The sequence below is a fragment of the Rattus norvegicus genome, chromosome 9, assembly GCF_021556685.1.
Source record: "Rattus norvegicus strain SHRSP/BbbUtx chromosome 9, alternate assembly SHRSP_T2T, whole genome shotgun sequence".
Classification (NCBI taxonomy): Eukaryota; Metazoa; Chordata; class Mammalia; order Rodentia; family Muridae; genus Rattus; species Rattus norvegicus.
This window is the reverse complement of record NC_141542.1, coordinates 72,239,334-72,257,838: the sequence shown is the minus strand read 5'-3', so window position 1 is coordinate 72,257,838 and position 18,505 is coordinate 72,239,334. Positions and strand designations below refer to the sequence as shown.

Here is an 18,505-nt window from a genome sequence, read left to right as displayed (position 1 = left end):
GGTTACAGATAGGAGATGTTCTGTGATGAAGAGCTTTCTAGAACCTAAAGAAAATGATGAGTACTTTCTAAGTTCTATCACTGTGTACTGTGACCAACCTCAAAGTCAGCAAGCTGGCGGAATGGAGAGGAGGAAGTAAAATCAGAATAGGAAAGAGAGAAGGCACATCTCCACTCACTGTGCAATAATAGGCCTGTACTAGAAGAACTTTAATTGAATTTGAAGTCTGAGGAAAATATCCTGGACTAGGCATATTACTAAATAAGAACCATATTTCCCAACGAGGATCACGAGGCTGCATCTGAATGTAAACCAAGAGTAAGGATAAGTAAATCCAAATACATTTACAAAAACAACAGTGAAAAGACAAAAAAGGAAGCTGCTTTACAATGACCCTCTTTATTTGTAAGGGTTTTTAGACATGCATACACATGGGGGATGGGGGCACACACAAACACACACAACAAAAACAACAAATAAAGTGGATGGGTGGAGAGATGGATGGACAGACGACAGACATATGACACGAAGATATGTAAACAGATGTGTAAATGCATAGATGATTAAATACCTAGGCACCACACAGCATTGGTCTATTCTACTCTAGTGTGGGAACTAAGATGACCTGCCTTCTGCAAGCTGGTGGGAACTCAGAAAATCTAGTGGTGAGATTCAGCACGAGTCTGAAGGTCTGTGTGTGGACTATACATCCCACACCAATAGCAGAAGGAACGAGATGTCTCAACTCAAACAAGACAGGAAGCAAAGGGAGCGGGGTGGTCCTCCTTCCTCTGCTTTTGTTGCTGATGCTGTTCTATGGTGGCTCTCAACACCCTGGATGATGCACACCACACTGGACAGAAACCAGCTCTATTAGACCCACCAGCTCAAACACTCTCCTCCATTCAGCAGTACCTCTGTATCCAACTGACCTGATCTAATTGACACATGAAATTGACCTTCACTTCATAATTTTGGTTGGAAATTCAAATCTACACTTATAAACTAATTTTGAAATATTGTAAACTACATATGACAACTTTAATAGCAACATAAATTTTAAGACACTAGTTTTCAAGAAAGAGAAAATCAGGTATTCACTTCTGCCTAAACTGTTAAGGGAACAACATGTACTGAATCAATTCTCATAAAGCATTGCAGGGTTGTTTTTTCTATTTATTTGTTTATTTGTTTATTTATTTACTTACTTAGTCTTTTGAGACAAGGTTTTGTGTATCCTAGGCTGGCCTCTACCTCACTATGAAGTAAAGGCTGGTTTTAAAATCCTGATTCTCCTTCTTCTGCTTCCAAAGTGCTAGGATTTCAAGCCTGTGCAGTCATGGCCACCCTAAAATCTTTATTATAAGTTGTGGTTCCAGGGGTCATTAGTTTAAGAGCACTGTTTGCCTTTTGCCCTGAATGTATACTTGGGGTAACTGCAATAAAACAGCTACTATGCCACACTGAAAGGCAGGCTTACCCAGTGCCTGCACAGTCCTCATCCTGCACCACAAACCTGTATCTTTGAGAATAATAACAGAAATCACATTTGCTGTCTTACTTTCATATCTTTACCCACCGTGTCTGCACAGCTCTCTGAGCAAGTAAAAATAGCAAGGGTTGGGGTCATTTAAGTCTAATATGTCTTCCTAACTAGTCCTTTGAAGCTCAAAGAAGACAATGAGGGAGCAACAAGAGAGACTTCACACAGATCCTGCGTGAGGATTTCCTACAGGCACACACTTACCTGAAAACCAAATGGCATATCAAAACAGTGTTCTCCGCCTGTGCCATGCTGCCAGGAGTCTTCTCTCTGCACGTCTGCTCTTTGTTTGTTCTGTTGTTCACTGTGTAGCTTGTGTTACGCCAGGGAGAGTCTCCGAGTGAACCCAGGTGAGAGTCTGAGGGGATGCTTCTGCTTAGGAAAGCTTTGATTGTCTCCTGAGCAAGCTTTTGTGTACCGCGGCTGTTACAAAGGTATTTTTTAAACTCTGCTGAGAGCGATCCACCTCCAGACACTTGCTGAGTGTACACCGAGGTCTTGACAGTATTCCTTCGCTCAGGAACGGAACACGCATCTTTGAAACACAGATGCTGTAGCATGAGAGGCAAGGCCCTTCAGGCAATGCCCACCAACCTGTGCAGCCCTCCTTCCTAACCAGGAAGTCATGGGCTTTATAGTTTGTTTCCTCATGGTTTAATATGCAGTTGCTCTGCCTCTAGGATTCCCCTGGAGAAATACTAACAAGCATATTGATCACACACACACACACACACACACACACACACACACACACACACACACCAGTCCTTCACAGCCTAGCCAAAATCTGAGTCCTCATCTCTCAAAAAGCCTTTTGCTGGCTCACACTGAAAATAGTCTCTTTCCCTAAACAGCAGAAACATGGATTCACAGCCTTACAATGCAGAGAGTAGTCCTGTCTTCCTTTCCTACCTCCCCAACTAGGTTGAAAATAACCTAAAAGCAAGACAAACAAACAAAAAAGTTTGCTTTTGGGAATTCCACACTGGTACATACCGCAAACTGCCATAAATAATTATCAAGTGAATGAATGAATGATAACAAGAACAGATACAAATACATAGAGATGTTCTCATCCAATTCTATAAGCATTTAAAAATCTTAACACTGTACTGTTAATTATAATTGTCATGTTTCTCAGATTAGAATGTGATTTATCCCTTTGAGTTTGAACTAAATAATCTACTCTAAAAAATTACATTTCAGGAAAAACACTGTCCCCCACTCAGTCATGTGTGTACCAGACATTACTTCTTTTTTTTTTCTCCATCTTTATTAACTTGGGTATTTCTTATTTACATTTCAATTGTTATTCCCTTTCCCAGTTTCCCGGCCAACATCCTCCTAGCCCCTCCCCCTCCCCTTCTATATATGGGTGTTCCCCTCCCCATCCTCCCCCCATTACTGCCCTCCCCCCAACAATCATGTTCACTGGGGGTTCAGTCTTAGCAGAACCAAGGGCTTTTCCTTCCACTGATGCTCTTACTAGGATATTCATTGCTACCTATGAGGTTGGAGCCCAGGGTCAGTCCATGTATAGTCTTTGGGTAGTGGCTTAGTCCCTGGAAGCTCTGTGTTGGTTGGCATTGTTGTTCATATGGGGTCTCAAGCCCCTTCAAGCTTTCCAGTTCTTTCTTTGATTCCTTCAACGGGGGTCCTGTTCTCAGTTCAGTGGTTTGCTGCTGGCATTCGCCTCTGTATTTGCTGTATTCTGGCTGTGTCTCTCAGGAGAGATCTACATCGGGTTCCTGTCAGCCTGCACTTCTTTGCTTCATCCATCTTATCTAGTTTGGTGGCTGTACATGTATGGGCCACATGTGGGGCAGGCTCTGAATGGGCGCTCCTTCAGCCTCTGTTCTAAACTTTGCCTCCCTATTCCCTCCCAAGGGTATTCTTGTTCCCCTTTTAAAGAAGGAGTGAAGCATTCACATTTTGGTCATCCGTCTTGAGTTTCATTTGTTCTAGGCATCTAGGGTAATTCAAGCATTTGGGCTAATATTCACTTATCAATGAGTGCATACCATGTATGTCTTTCTGTGATTGGGTTACCTCACTCAGGATGATATTTTCCAGTTCCATCATTTCTTATTTCTTAGGTCCCTCCATGGGTTCCTCTGACCTGTCTGTACTCAGTCCACCTGTGGGCAATGGCCGTGTGACCGAGGGCATCTGTCCACGCTCACCACCATTGTTCTTTGCATTCTCTCAGTAGAAGCTCACTGTGACCTCGTCTCACCTTTCACACACAAGGCTTTCAACAACAAAAAGAATTCATCACAGGGGGATAAAGAGAAATAAATTTCTTTAAAACAAATTCAGTCTTTATGCTCAAAATATTTACCTGCCAAATAATTTCTCAAGTAGAATAAATTTGGCTAACTCTAGAAAACTCTATTTTCCATTCAATACATTTTCCTACAATATACAGGTTAGGTGTTGGCGTTGTTATAAAATATTTGAAAGACAAATATGTACACAAAATATGTAACAGACCTTTGTGAGGACATTAACCACTTGATAAAATGTATGCATCTCATCTTGACTAATCAATGTTCCCCTGATTTTCCTTTATTAGCAGTAATGATAATATGACGGAAGCCATGGGACTGTAAACATCAGACATCAGTATCAAAGAAAAGCCCATGTTTCAAGAGAAAAGGTTCTCACTGTCAAGCTCCCTTCCCCCATTGTACTTAGTTTCACATCCTCCTTATATAAGGTAGTGCTCAAGTCTAGACTAAGGGTCCAAAACGCTGAGGCTTTTGGGAGTCAGATAACTACAGTAAATAACTAGAGTGGCGTTTGAATATCAGAACATCAGGGAATGGGAGACACTGGAAGAAAATCAAAAGCACTGGACTCCTCCCAGGAGACGCTACTACTTCACTCCAGCCCAGGGCCACACAGGAACGTGATCTCCATGTCTGATGCTTCTCCAAAGTAACTGGAAATCAGAGCTCATTGGGATATTACTTAAGACTTAATTCCATGTTATACACACACACACACACACACACACACACACACACACACACACACACACACACACAGGTATTATCTGAAATCATCTAAACAGGCCTAAGGCCAAGGGAACCTATGGGTCAACATTTTACAGCCTCTAACTTTAGGTGCTCTTTTTATTTCATCATAATGTAAAATCCTGTTTTCTCCTTGGAGTTTATTTGATAAGAAAGAAATTTTGTATTTACCCATCTTTCCATACACTTTAGCTGAATGAAATCAAGTAAAATGGCAAAGCAAGGACAACAGAGCTCTGGGGGCAAACACAAGAAGCCTTCCCACCCTCACACTCATATGCCACGCCCCCCCCCACATCCTCTTTAAAGTCTCACGGCTTCAGGCAAGCAGCCTAGCTTCTTGGAACCAAATATTTTTCATCATCTATAAAAATAGGAGTAATTCTTCTAACTTATAAGGTCATCCCTCCTATTATTTGAAAGAGATTATGTTAATGGGAGAATGTTTGAACTCTAAAGCACAGATCTACAGTCAGGAATGATGACTTTATTGATGATCTTCCCCAAAAAAGTCAATTGGAAAAGAAAATGAAATGACATTTGGGATGGCAAACCATCACTTACTGAAAAAGGCCGAGCATTGGGGGGGACACCTCAGAACTCTGAGCAGGGATCAACAATTACTATGCTGCTAAATGTATCTAAAGCTTGACATTTATAGTTCAAACAGAGTCTTGGCTGCAAAATTTTGCACAGCCTGGCACTGAAACTACCCATCCTAGAAACTAAGAGTCATGTTCACTCAATCCAAGATCTCTAGATTCTACAGAATATCGGAGTACACTCTTCTAACTCAGGATTACGGTCGACTCGCGGAGACTTATTACACTTGATTGGATCCACATGCTATCATGAAGGCCGAAGAGTTTCCCTAGCTCTAGGCAGACGGAAGTCGCCACCCAATGGAATGTGGTATCTTCTTCGAGCACCTCCCAACTTTGAGGTTGACTGAGGAAGTTTTGGTCCCATCCAAATCCCTTTCTGGAGTTTCTAGTGTTATTACTACCAAGTGTTCTGAGGAATGCCATCACTAAGCAAGATAAACCTTAGCCTTCTCCTGGGAACAGCTAAGCAGTGCTGTAGTCTACTCCTAAGGCTTCTCACTTGAAACAGATCCAGTTTGTATAAACCAAACACTTCATATTCTAAATTAGGCAAATATTAAATCAAGCAAGTCCAAGGAAACAGCTTCTACCTAAGTTTGATGATTTTTATGGAATAATAGTACATATCATAGGTTTAAAGGTCACAGCATATATATAACAACTACTCTATGGTCACATGACAGCAGCCAGAGATAGCGTCTAAATGCAATGGCACGGCAAGCAAAATAACACCAGCACTACAAAAACAGGGAGAGAGCAGTAGCTTGTCCAACCTTAGCCTAGACTCTTCTACTCTATGTAAAACTATTTCAGTATCTCAAAATGTTCAACTGCTGATGAAGAATTATTCTCATGAAAATGGTTGCCAAATAGAACTAACAAACACTGCAAAAGGTCCAAGGGCCTTCTCTCTCTTCTCAAAGGTAGCCTGTGTGATGACAATTTCATTTCCCACTTCCCCAATAATGAAACCAAAGAACTCACTTATCAACTGCCTCACAGATACACAGGCAGAGTCACACCTCAGATCTCTCTGTCCTCTCTCCTCCTTCCACCAAAGCAGGGAGCTGCCATGCATTACACAAAGGAATTTCCAGATGCCTCTAACATCTATGAGCCCATCTCAGATTGGACACTTACCACACTTTGACTAAATAATGTTCGTCATAATGTTCTTAAATTTTAGCTTAAATGAATTCCATTTTAAAGTCAAAGAAAAACTGGTGCTAAATTCTATTTATTAACCTATTAGTTTCAACTACAAGTACAAAATGTTCTTACAAACTCTTTGCAGAAGATACTAATAAGGCAATAATGAGCAAGTTTCTTAGGCAATACATAATTTTAGGTAAGGAAATCGTTTTTCTGGTGGCTTTATTGAGTCTCGATAGACACATCAAGCTTTTTCTTAGACTTTAATTTGAAATACAAATCTATTTTACAGACTTAGCACCTTGTATTACTGACCACCTTGGGAACAACTACTAAAATGAAGAAACCCATTATTTAAAACTACAAATCCTTAACAGGAAGAAATTGTGAGCATAATTTTATTTCTATTGAGCACCTGATAAAGTACGTTTAAATTGGCTACTTTATGCTTTTTCTTATTTTAACGTTTGAAGGTTGTTTTATAAAATAACTTTCAAATCCTTGTTTGTCCTAGTCAGTTGCCCTCATTTGAGGACTACCATCTATGGCGTTAAAAGCAATTAGCTTCAAATGTTTTAAGATAACCAGCATCTTCCCATTATAAATTACCAACACACACACACACACACACACACACACACACACACACACACACACACTCTAATTAAGGGAGCCAAAGGAGTTGTCTCCTAATTTGTCAACATGCCTTTAGCTACCAAACCAAGGGAAGTTCAGGTTTTTGAAACCTGGAAAGCACCCGCTTTTCACAGGTCTGCCTAATCACCACACTGACTAATAAAAAAAAAGTCTCCAAAGTTCAGCAGAGCGAGATGTGCTCTCTGATAACGAGTGAGTGTAATATTAAGTACAATGGGTAGGCATGTTCCGGTTAACTTCTCTTGAAGGGATATAAAAGATGCAGCTGATATGGGAAAATCAGAAACCCAGAAGCAAAGCACAGTATGATTTTAACCAGGGGCTATGCTGAGAGAGGTCAACACTATGTCACGATGTAGACTGACTCTCAGCTTACCCGGCCGTAACGCTCTGGACATTTGTACAGCAGATCCACGCATCCCATCTAAAGCAGCTGACAGACGCATAGGCCTGGAGTGCATGCTGGCCTAAGGCTGTAAATCCAAGCTACAAAACAACCAAACTCCCATCTCCGTAGAACTACTGTGATTCCGAACACATCCCTACATGCCTCGGTGCCCAGGCCCCAGTTCCTTTGAAATAATACTCATTTATCTCCTATCTTCAGTGCCTAGCACAGAGTGTATCAATGATAATAAGAACATTTCAACCTTTTCCAATGCCAGGCTCTATGCCAATTCATCTTTTGCAGAAAATGCCTAACTCCTCAAAAGAGCCTGCTTGTGCTAAAGTTTTAAACGGGTGAAAACGTGTTACACCAGATATGTCTAAATTCTACTGTAAATGAAATAAGAGGTTCATTTTTCCAAGAAGCTCTTCATTTATTAAACACCACACACACACTCACACACACACATGCACACACACATGCACACACACATGCGCATGCGCACACACACACCCACACACACCAAAACAATGATCAAGGCCCATGTGAAATATAAAGTGATATATTAAAGTTTATACACATACGAATCTCCATAGCTGATACTTTAAATGCTCAGTAGGTTTCAAGCTTGTGAGACTCTGGAAACAGAATTTACATTCAATTGAAGAGGAACAAGAGTTGGTACAGTGCTGGATAAGACAGAGAGAAAGAAAGCAAAACTTAGAAAGAACCACCAACAACGGCAAGCGTCAACTTCCCAGAAAGCTACTGCTTAAAGGACAGTTAAGGTAAGCTTCGTCATCTCAGCATGCTCCCAGCTGCTTTTTCTTGGGGGGTTCCCCACTTAGACTTGACAGGTAGATCTCATTAGAGGTGGAAATAATGTGACGAAAGAAACAGTCTGAGAGTACAGTAGGGAACAGGCCCTCTTCAAGTTTACCCTCTGTATTTGCTGTCAGCTTGGACCTCCACATATGTGCTTAGCTAAAGCCCATCCCCTTCTCAAAGAAGCTGAGACAAATGAAATATCTGCTGATTTGAGATGCCAGCTTGGGTTAATGATAATTTTACTTTTCCAGAGCTAAATACGAACTCTGCGTCTGAGTAAACCATTACTTCCAGAGAAAACAGAACATAATGATATTTAAAATTAAGACTATATCATAAAGTCTTTCTAGAAAGGTATGAGCATCTTTGAATAAGACTATAAATTGGGTAGATAGCTCTACACAAATATGTGAGTACATCTAGAATTGCTAACCAGAACCTCCTAACTTCTAAGGTGTGACTGTGGATGAAAGGCCTTTCTCGAGGAACTTCTTCCACGGACTGGTGTTGATAGGTTCATTCTGGAATACAGAAACTCCTTCCTAGACTGATAACCATTTCAGGTTCTCGAACTCGTCTCCCCTCAACCATCAAAAGCTTTACTCAAAAGCTCTGTCTTCTACAAACGGGGGGAGGTGTCCACATGAATTGCTTACAGGCTACCTACGCAGATATGGGCAGGGAACTTTGTATTTTAAAAAGGCATTATCATGGAGAAGTTTCCCATCAGGAATTTAGCCAGTGCCATCAAGCAGAGAAAGCGGCTGTACTTTTATACTACTGCTGGGTCTAATGTTTCCTCACTTGAGATGTCTTACCATCTGACCTTGTCTTTGAATGTTTTCATGTATGTTTCTTAATACTTTTTACTACACATTAGGAATTAGAACTGAGTCATGATTTCCCAATTCTTGACCACCAAGAGCTAAGAAGGCTTTAATAAAATGTCTTGACAGTGAAAGGTTACTGGTTTTCACCTGAGAGTCTGTAAGGAACCAGTGCTGGTTTGCTTTCTGTAGATGGACGGAAGCATGGGACATGTGAGGGTCAATGAACACAACTTGTAATGTTATTCACATAGCATTTAAAAAGGAAAGGATAAGATTTAACTTCACTTAAACCTTCACCCTCCAACATCACAGAACACGGCTGTTCTTGCGCTGTGCGTGGAGCATTTATCCTCTAGATCTCAGCTGCTGCACCACCACCCAGCTCTCATGTGACCCTGGACAGTGTTCTCTGTCATTCCCCATAGGCAGAGGCTGACCCTGCTTTATTTATCACCACATTAGCTTGTTTGATTTCCCAAGTGCTGTTTGCGTTTAAGATATTGTGAGTATTAAATGTTAGAATTCCATTACACAGGGCCTGGCACATAAGAACTTCACCATACTAGCTACTACCATGCTGTTCAGGCTCTGTACTTGTCCTTCTTCTAAAGCACAGGGTCATTCGAATTTAACTCAAGTTTATATCTCACCTCTGTATCATTGGGTTCCTGCATATATTCTTATATGGTCCCTTGCAGTCCAAAGACCCCAATGTCTACAGCATCGTATCGCCAGCATGATTTTGCTATGTGAAGAACAAATTTGTAATATTGGAGCATAGAAAAGGGACCACCCTCTGAGCAGGTCATGAAAGGTTCCACTGATGAATGACACTTCAGTTTGTCTTATGTGATGAATGGGAATCTCCCAGGGTAAGAAATGAGGATATTCCATGCTTTCAAAAGCATTGGCTTTTGGGAGAGTCATAAAAATTACAGTGCAGCTGGAGTTGGGATGTAGAGCTGAGAAGGAGACAAGAGATAAAAGTGGAGAAGGCAGCTGGGACTCAAATCAAAAGGGATGTGGAACTGCCACAGCTGGACCTGGGCATTAATCAGAACGCACATACAAACAAGGGAACAGGGTTAACAACTGTTCCGGGTGAAGACAGTCTTGCTGAAGGGAGAGAGCGGTGGAATGAAGCTGGTAGCAGGAGAGGAGGTCAGGGGCAAGACTGAGATGCTATCGTGGAGCACGCCCAGAAGGGCGTTCCCATTGTTTCATTAGCAAAAGAGCGAATGCAATGCTATCAGGGTTAATTCTAGGGCACCTATTTACATCTTTTTTGCTATATTTCCTAACATTAAAAGTTATTAAAACCTAAGCTACAAACAACCCTCTGTAAATAAAACTAAGTACACAGGGAGGGGAAATTTCAGCTCCAGTGTTTGAGCCTCTTCCCAGGCAGAATTATTCACGATCCCAGAGGGCCCTAGAAGCCGGATGTCCTCTAAGTACATAACAAATGGTATTCACTGTGGGAGGACCATAGGTCAGAGAAGCAGTAAGTCTCAAAAAAAAAAAACAAAAAAAAAAAAAAAAACAAAACAAAACACCAACTACTTGAAGAACTGCTCAGATTTGAGCAAAAAATAAAAAACTGGGGCCACAGAGCAATAAATAGTTACACTTATGAAAAGCAGAGGGAGGAATGAAGTAACAGCACATGAGCTGGAACTACAGCGGAGTCCGCTGTGTCCGACCCTCAGAATAAAAGATAACAACACAAAGAACTGCTGCAAGGTAAAATGCTCGTTTCTTGCTGGGAATGGGAGCGGGTGGGGAAGCCTTCACAATAAATGATAATGGAGTTCGACCTAAAAGTGAGTGGTAAGTTCATTTGTACAGGTGAATGGAAGTCCTCTTCCAAAGAGAGCAAAGACAGAGGCGGCAAAGTTGAGGAAATATTAAAGGAATGGCACTGAGCAAAGTCACAATGAACCCTGAACTTCAAGGACCCACTAGAGTCAGGCAGAATAAGAAGGGTCACGTTCAAGGTCATGCCTCAGAGAAAGTGAGTTGTCGGTGGCAGTTACAGCAGAATGAATGGATGAGAGCAAACTGATCAAACGCAGAGTAGGTGTTAGGGTGGAAACCAATGGTCAGGTAGGGAAGTAACGTTTGAAGTTATGAAAAGAAAGGTTTGAAGCTCTCTGAGCTCCCAAGAGGGGTTGAGGACACCAAGAGAACACAGACCACAGAACCAGTGAAGCAGACCTCACAGGGGCCCACAGAGGCTGAAGCAGTAATCACGGAACTTGAGTCTGCACTTGGTCCTCTGCGTTACATTAGGGTTCTCTACTCGGTGTCTCTGTGGAACTCCTAACAGTGGGAGTACTGGTACCTCTGACTCTTTCACCAGCTCTTGGGACCCTTTCACTCCTACTGGGTTGGCTCACCAGCCCTGATATCAGGGTACATGCCTAGTCTTGTAACTTGTTATACTGTTAAACCTGGGAGGTCTGCTCTGTAGGTGAAGCTAAATAATCGACATTAGAAAAGCCATAAGCGAATCATTCCCAGACAGGAACAAGGCTTGCCTTAGCACTTGAAATTGATCTAACTATGAGTTGAAACCAGGCGGTGTTTCAGGTTGAATCTGACACCCATCAGCCTTGATAATGTAGCAGAGTCCTTGCAACCAAGAATGTAATTAACCATGGGTTAAGACTTCTTTGGTGTTGCTGTTCTCAGTAATGTGATAGCCAAAGCAGAGAGATGATCACCCAAACAATGTTCAGAGCATGTAACAACAGGACAGAGAGACCAGAGCTTGAAGACATAACAAGAGCCAAGTTTCATGATAGGTCAGAAGGTCCACCTGTAATGGGAGCAAGTGAGAACCATGCACATGTCCAAGCAACGAATGGGGCAGCGAGCTGGGAAGAATGAAGCCAAGACTGGATACTTCCCTGGAATATATAAATGTGCTGGGTGGGGAAGATATGACTGGCAGAACATACTACCAGACATTGTTTAAGAGTCTGAATAAGAAAAACTGAAGATGAGTTCAGAAGCAACCAGACCTAGATCAGAGTCCTGGCTCTGTCATTTAAGCCAAATGACCTTAAAGTTCTGTTTCCTGGTCATTAAGATGGAAATAAATATGTCTACCTTGCAAACATCATGGTGAAGTTTATAGACGACCCATGCAAAGTCACTAGCGGCAGAATAGACCTTAAGGGGACATTGTGTCACATGAGCACCACTCTTACGGTGCAACGAGCTTCAGGCTGTACATGCTGGATAGCTCAGATGAGGATAAGTGAGGGATAGGAATCCCCAGCCCCCTATTAGATTTCCCGCAAATATAGACACAAGTTAGCAGTGAAAACACTGAATTAAGCTATTCTAACTCATCAGCCCTGAACTTCAAAAGCCTAAAGAGGACCTTCCCGTACCCACTTGGTAAGACAGACTTTGTAGTCTGCATCATTTTACTTGTGAGTCAGCCTATTATTAGGGCTTACAAATTAGCTCTAATTATCAGAGGAAAGTGATGTGGTTGCTCTAATTGTCTGATCATCAATTACTCTAGGAAGTCTAACTAGTAAGTAATAATTACTAGATTATTTCATAAAGAATGCTGTTGGTTTTTTTTCCTGACAGAGCTGCATGTGATCAAGATAAATTACAGCACTAGTCTACATCTTTACCCATCTTGTCAAAATGCAGAATTGGTCCATGCCACGAATTTGCAACTTTAAGTCTCTACACCAGGCCTTGATGGTCAGGCTGTCTTTCTGACTCTTAGCCTTCAATATTTAACAGGCAGATGAAACTTAACAAGGTAAAAACAGAAAGAACTCTCAGTGTGTCTCCTACCAGATCTCCAATGGATTTCTCATCTGCAGTAAATGGCACCACCTTCCACTCACCTATCCAAACCCCAATATAGTAACCACCATGATCTCTTCTTATTCTCATTCTCCAACTAGCACCCAGCAAACAGTCCAGGGGGCTCTATTGTAAAGCATCTTCCAAAGACATGAACTTCCCAGGTACCACTAACACTATCTAAGGCAACATCATCTTGAACTTGGATTTCTGCGTTTATAAACTCCCATAATGCCCCCTTTGCCTCTTGACCATTCACTTCCTACTCAGAGGAACTATGAAGAGCATTATCACATTGAATTCTCTTTCAGTTCTATGATGGTTAGTGACTGTTATGAGAATATCCGAGATGTTCCCCACGGGGCTTTCACCTCATCTTCCCTACACTTAAGTGACCTCAACTCGTATCTTCCCATCACTGACTCACTCTGGCCACACGAGCCCTTTTTGTTTCTTGACTATGTCAAGATCATCCACCAGCTCTGTCTTTTTACTGGGGAGGAAATGTAACCTCTATAATAAGTACATTCCAACCTTAATTCAAATCCAATGTTTATCCATCGCATTACCACGTTTTAATTTTTCATCTTTCTTATTACCAAAATGGCGGAGATGCTAAGATGGCGTGTATACTCAACACAGAACTAATAAAGAAAAGCCATTAGCAACAATCTTTAGAGCATGCTAAGCACATCGTCCAGGCTTACAGTACTTGGGATACTAAAAAGTTGCTCAAAAATCATCTGGGTCGATGCCTACCGACTTCCTGGGTGAAAGTGCACTGTCCCAAAGCAAAAGGCATTTATGGATCTGGGACTATAAGCGGGTAATGTGCCTGCCTGTATGCATGAAGCCTTGAATTAGATCCCTAGCACTGAACCATGTGTGGTGGCGCATATCTGAAATATAACTCGGGGGAGCCAGAGATGGAAGGGTCAGAAAATCAAGTTCATCCTCAACAACATAAGGAATTGGAGGCTAGTCTGCAGCACATGAGGTCCAACTTAAAAAAAGGAAAGGAGAGGAGAGGGAAGGGGAGGGGAGGGGAGGGGAGGGGAGGGAAGGGAAGGGAAGGGAAGGGAAGGGAAGGGAAGGGAAGGGAAGGGAAGGGAAGGGAAGGGAAGGGAAGGAAAGGAAAGGAAGAAGAGAAGGAAGGAAGACCCTGTATCTGCCCTAAAGTTTATTTACACGGTCATGTGGTATTACAGCTAGGACTCCCTCTGTTAGCAGCTGGGACTCACCTAACAAACATCCACACTGCGTCTCTTAAAGAATGCAAGCAGACCTCCCACTTGAGTTAGGTGGAGTCCTCAGTGTAAATATATTATACCCATTTTTCCTTTCCCAGTCCTACTCCTCCTCGGAATGATGACTCTGAGACTAATTAGTTATTATTATATCATTTAGGCCAAAAGCTTTGGCTCATTCTCTGACTTAACTTACTTAACCGTTAAACTAGTCCATGTCTACCACTTGGTTAATTCTCTCTCCTTCAGTCCAGTCCCCTTATCCCATCATGTCTCCTCAGCATCTTCCTGAGTCTAGCTACCTGTGCTCACCTCTCTATCTCCTCTCTTGTTTCTCCTGTGCCTCCTTTTAATCTCCAGCTATTTCCCAGAGTCCTCTCTTTTCCTGCCAGTGTCCCACCTCCTATTTCCTGCCTTAGCTCATTGGCCATCAGCTTTTTTATTAACAGGTGACATTTATAAGAGATTCTCTCTGCACCCCAGAATGGAAGAACCAAGAAAACATGAGGACGAGACCTCCACCATACTTCACCTTCTTCCCTCACTCCTACCTCAGGAAAAACACTGCTGTGTGCCCTGCTCTGTGGATACAAGCAAGAACCCGCGTCAGTTGGATCCTCTCTGTCCATCACTGTACCCTATGACAACAAGCTTCTACCTTTGTGGAAGGCCTGAAAGGATAACGTCTAGTTGATGCTACAAAGTCACTAGTAATACTTTCCACACTCTGTAAGAAGAGGAAATTTTGTAAAACTTCCTTGTTGATAAAGTTCACAGAGGATATAAATACATTAAAAACAAAAATAATAATATGTGCTTTACTTTGAAAATCTAAGTTACAAGACATCATAGCAGTTTCTATAAACTTGAGTCCTCAAAAGCAAACAAGAAAAAGTAAGATATGTAGCACCAAGAGCTCAGAATACTCTTAGAATAAATCTATAATTTTAAAGATAAAAGAACAATGAACTGATAGTGAAGAATAGTTTTTTCTTAAATTCTGTCCTCGTTCAGGAGCTTTAGTAAAATTAACCTTAAAAGAACATTCTCTATGAGGCTATCAGCCATGCAATGAAACTTAACAAGGTCACAATATCTGGGGGAAGACTCACGACTTCCATTTGGCCTGGCCTTTGCTCTTGCCATAGTTCTTTGAGGTGGAATGGCTACACACTGTCTTTATCTTGGAAAGACTTTTCTTCCAAGAAATTAGAGTTCCAAGTTTTCCAGATATTGCAAAACAAAAGCTGTGCTTGCCTTTCTTTGTTAAACCCTGGCAGCCTGCCTTCAAAACACATTACTCAGCGTGTGCCTCCGAGGCACAAGTCCCAAGCCTTCTGGAATCTTACAGCGTGGGGGCTTTTCTTTTTTAAGAAGTGTTCACTTTCAGGTAAGATGCTTCCATGGACTAAATCAGCTATTTCCCCTCATCAGTAAATCAACTGGAGCCAAGCATAGGGAGCAGGCTATCAGCTCTGTAAAAACAAACTAAAAAGTAACACCCCAGAGGAAGTTATTTATATTTATTTATTTATATATTTATTTATTCCTTAATAACTCAAACGTAATGAATGGGTATTAGCCAAAAAAGTACAGAGTACCCAGGATACAATCCATAGAACTCAAGAAGATCAACAAGCCGAAGGGCCCAAGTGAGGATGCCTCAATCCCACTTGGGAGGGAAAAGAAAGCAACCACAGGGATGGGGAAGGGATGGAGGGAAAGGGTACAGGGACGGAAAGAAGGAAACAGGGTCAGGTATTGGGGAGAGGAACAGGACTGAAGCCCTGAGGGCCAGCAGAAAGAATGGAAACTGGTAACCTCGGGAGGTAGGAGGTGTGGGGGGGGGCTCTAGAATGTACCAGAGACCTGAGAGGTAAGAGACTCTCAGGACTCAAAGGGAGGGAACTTAGATGAAATGCCCTATAGTGAGGAGAGAGAACTCGTAGCGTCCAACTCCAGTAGAAAGACAGGGCATCAAGTGGAGGGATGGGGTTGCCATCCCACAGTCAAAAACTCTGACCCAGAATTGTTCCTATCTGAAAGAACTGCAGGGTCAGAAATGGAGAATTTTTGGAAGTATATTTCTAATAGAATCTCTTTTTATTGAAAGCTCAGATGTGTGATCCTTGACCCCAGTTGGTGGCGTCCTTTGGGAAGGTTTAGGAGGTACACTCTTGCAGGAGGAAGTACACCACTGGAGATGGGATTTGAAGTCTCAAGGCCATGAGCTATTCCCAGTTTATTCTCTCTGCTTCCTACTTATGGTTCATAATATACAATATGAGCTCACCACTGTTCCTGATGCCATGCCTGCCTCCTGCCATGCTCTCCACTATGATGGTGATGGTCTCACCCCTCTGGAACTATAGAGTCAAATAAACTTTTCCTTCTATAACTTGCTGTCATGAAGATTTATCATAGCAATAGAGAAATAAGTAAGATTTAGGGCAACCTGCATTCTATAGAGCATAAGTTGGGAAGTTAAGTTCTCAAACATTGTCCCAGTGTTGCTCAGAAATATGGAACTGCTAGTGCTGATGAATTATTCTACAAATGATAAGTGTTTTCTGGAGGAAAAAAATTCTAAAGGTATAATGGAGTAAACATCCAGAGAGTCAATCCCTTGATAACCACCTTGCCTTATGCATTTCTACAAAATATGTATGTGATGGAATAAAATGCAAGTTGGTTTATGGCCAAGACCTTTCTCATTCTGTGGTCTTTTGATCTTCTCTCCTCAGTCAACAAAACAACCCAGTGTGCCCTTCATTCCATAACCACTCTGGAAGGAGGCATACTTAAAGGACTTCAGAGATATTTGGTACTTTGTTTTTCTCTGTTTCTATGCCCAAGGAGCTCATGACTGCTCACTTCTCTTCCTCAATAACCTTCTGATTTGTAGCACAGGGCCTTGTTTAATAAATATCAATAAATAACATAGTTTTTAAGTGGTAGATACTGGAAAAGTAAGTTATAGGTATGAGTGAACAAAAGGGGGCTTCTAGGTAATTTTTATAAAGAATAGAAAATGCTTGCTAGAAGGAGTTGACCTTGCTAAAAATGTGATCTGGATATTTAAGGAGCAATGTAAAACAGTTCAAAACAATTAATATAATATAAACATCAGATGCATACACAGCATTGATTTCCTAAGGGGATAAAAATATTTAAGTATTATTTTTAGTCATAGGAAATTTTAAAAGTAATTGTTATGCAAAAAATACAAATAAATATGGATGGCGGCATGGTTACTAATTAAGCTTGCATATATTTAACACCCTTTTTAAATTAAAAAAAGTTAAAACTAACTTATCAAACACTTTAAACAGTATTCAGCGTTTTAATAAGATATGTTACATACTCTTTGTCATTGTAAATCATTAGAATCTAGTGTGTGTTTTGCACATTTACACTAGCTATACTCAAGAACCTCCTACAGTTGACATATATCATATTGGAATGCAGAGCTGTGACTTATCTAGGCTATGCACTATACAAACAATCCCCTAAGCATAAATTAAATGAACCCCGCAGGTTGGGATGAGATGCTAGCCATCACAGCCACCCGTGGACCCAGGCTCTACCTCAGAACACCAGCAGTCAACAGAAAAGAGCAATAGTAGTTGAGTCATATTAAATGATTCCACCCAAAACTGACTTGTAATTGCTTCTCTTCGCATTTCATCGATCAAAGAACATAAAATAATGACACATATCAGGAAGGAGAATCATTTGTCCAGAAGGCTGGAAATATTTGCTGTTACAACACCAAAGATAATCATAACAATTAAGCAAACATCATGAGTAACAATTAAGTAAACATCATGAAAAGCAAGAAGGGAGATAGATAGATAGACAGACAGACGGACGGATAGACGGACGGACAGACAGACAGAGCGAGCGAGCGAGCATGCGCCGGAACTACAACACTAAGTAGAGATGATTAGCTACACAGTGGGGATATCAAAGGCTGAGCATGGTGAGGGAGAACACAGGAACGTGATAGAGATGCATCCATGATCTGCACTCCCAGGAACTACCTTGCATGTATGGAGGATGAGCCTGCCTAATTACCTTGAGGAACCAGGCATCTCAGCTCCATTATAGACTTCAAACTTCCACACCCTATAAAATGTAGAATACAATATACACAAAATTCACATGTACATTTTGAGTGTGGTTCTATGTAAGTTATGCTTTTAAACCATTTTTCTGGGGCTGGCTCTTAGCCAGAGAACCTGGGTTTGTTTCTCAGCATTCATGCTGGGCAGCTCACAAGAACCTGTAATTCCAGCTCTAACAGGTCCAACACCATCTTCTAGCTCCTGAGGGCACCCACATAAATGGTGTATTTTCACATAAATAAAATAAATTTTA

General features: G+C 41.4%; 1 protein-coding gene and 1 long non-coding RNA gene across 2 annotated transcripts in view; one reads left to right on the top strand and one right to left on the bottom strand.

The window, feature by feature from the left end:
• LOC108351933 (uncharacterized) overlaps window positions 1-14,935 on the top strand; it is a 41,959-nt gene extending 27,024 nt beyond the window's left edge. Inside the window, exons 3-5 of the long non-coding RNA XR_015629559.1 lie at window positions 8,000-8,171; window positions 12,651-12,831; window positions 14,609-14,935. This is a non-coding gene — a long non-coding RNA (uncharacterized LOC108351933). The remainder of the gene's footprint in view (window positions 1-7,999; window positions 8,172-12,650; window positions 12,832-14,608) is intronic.
• Plcl1 (phospholipase C-like 1) overlaps window positions 1-18,505 on the bottom strand; it is a 337,263-nt gene that overhangs the window by 152,241 nt on the left and 166,517 nt on the right.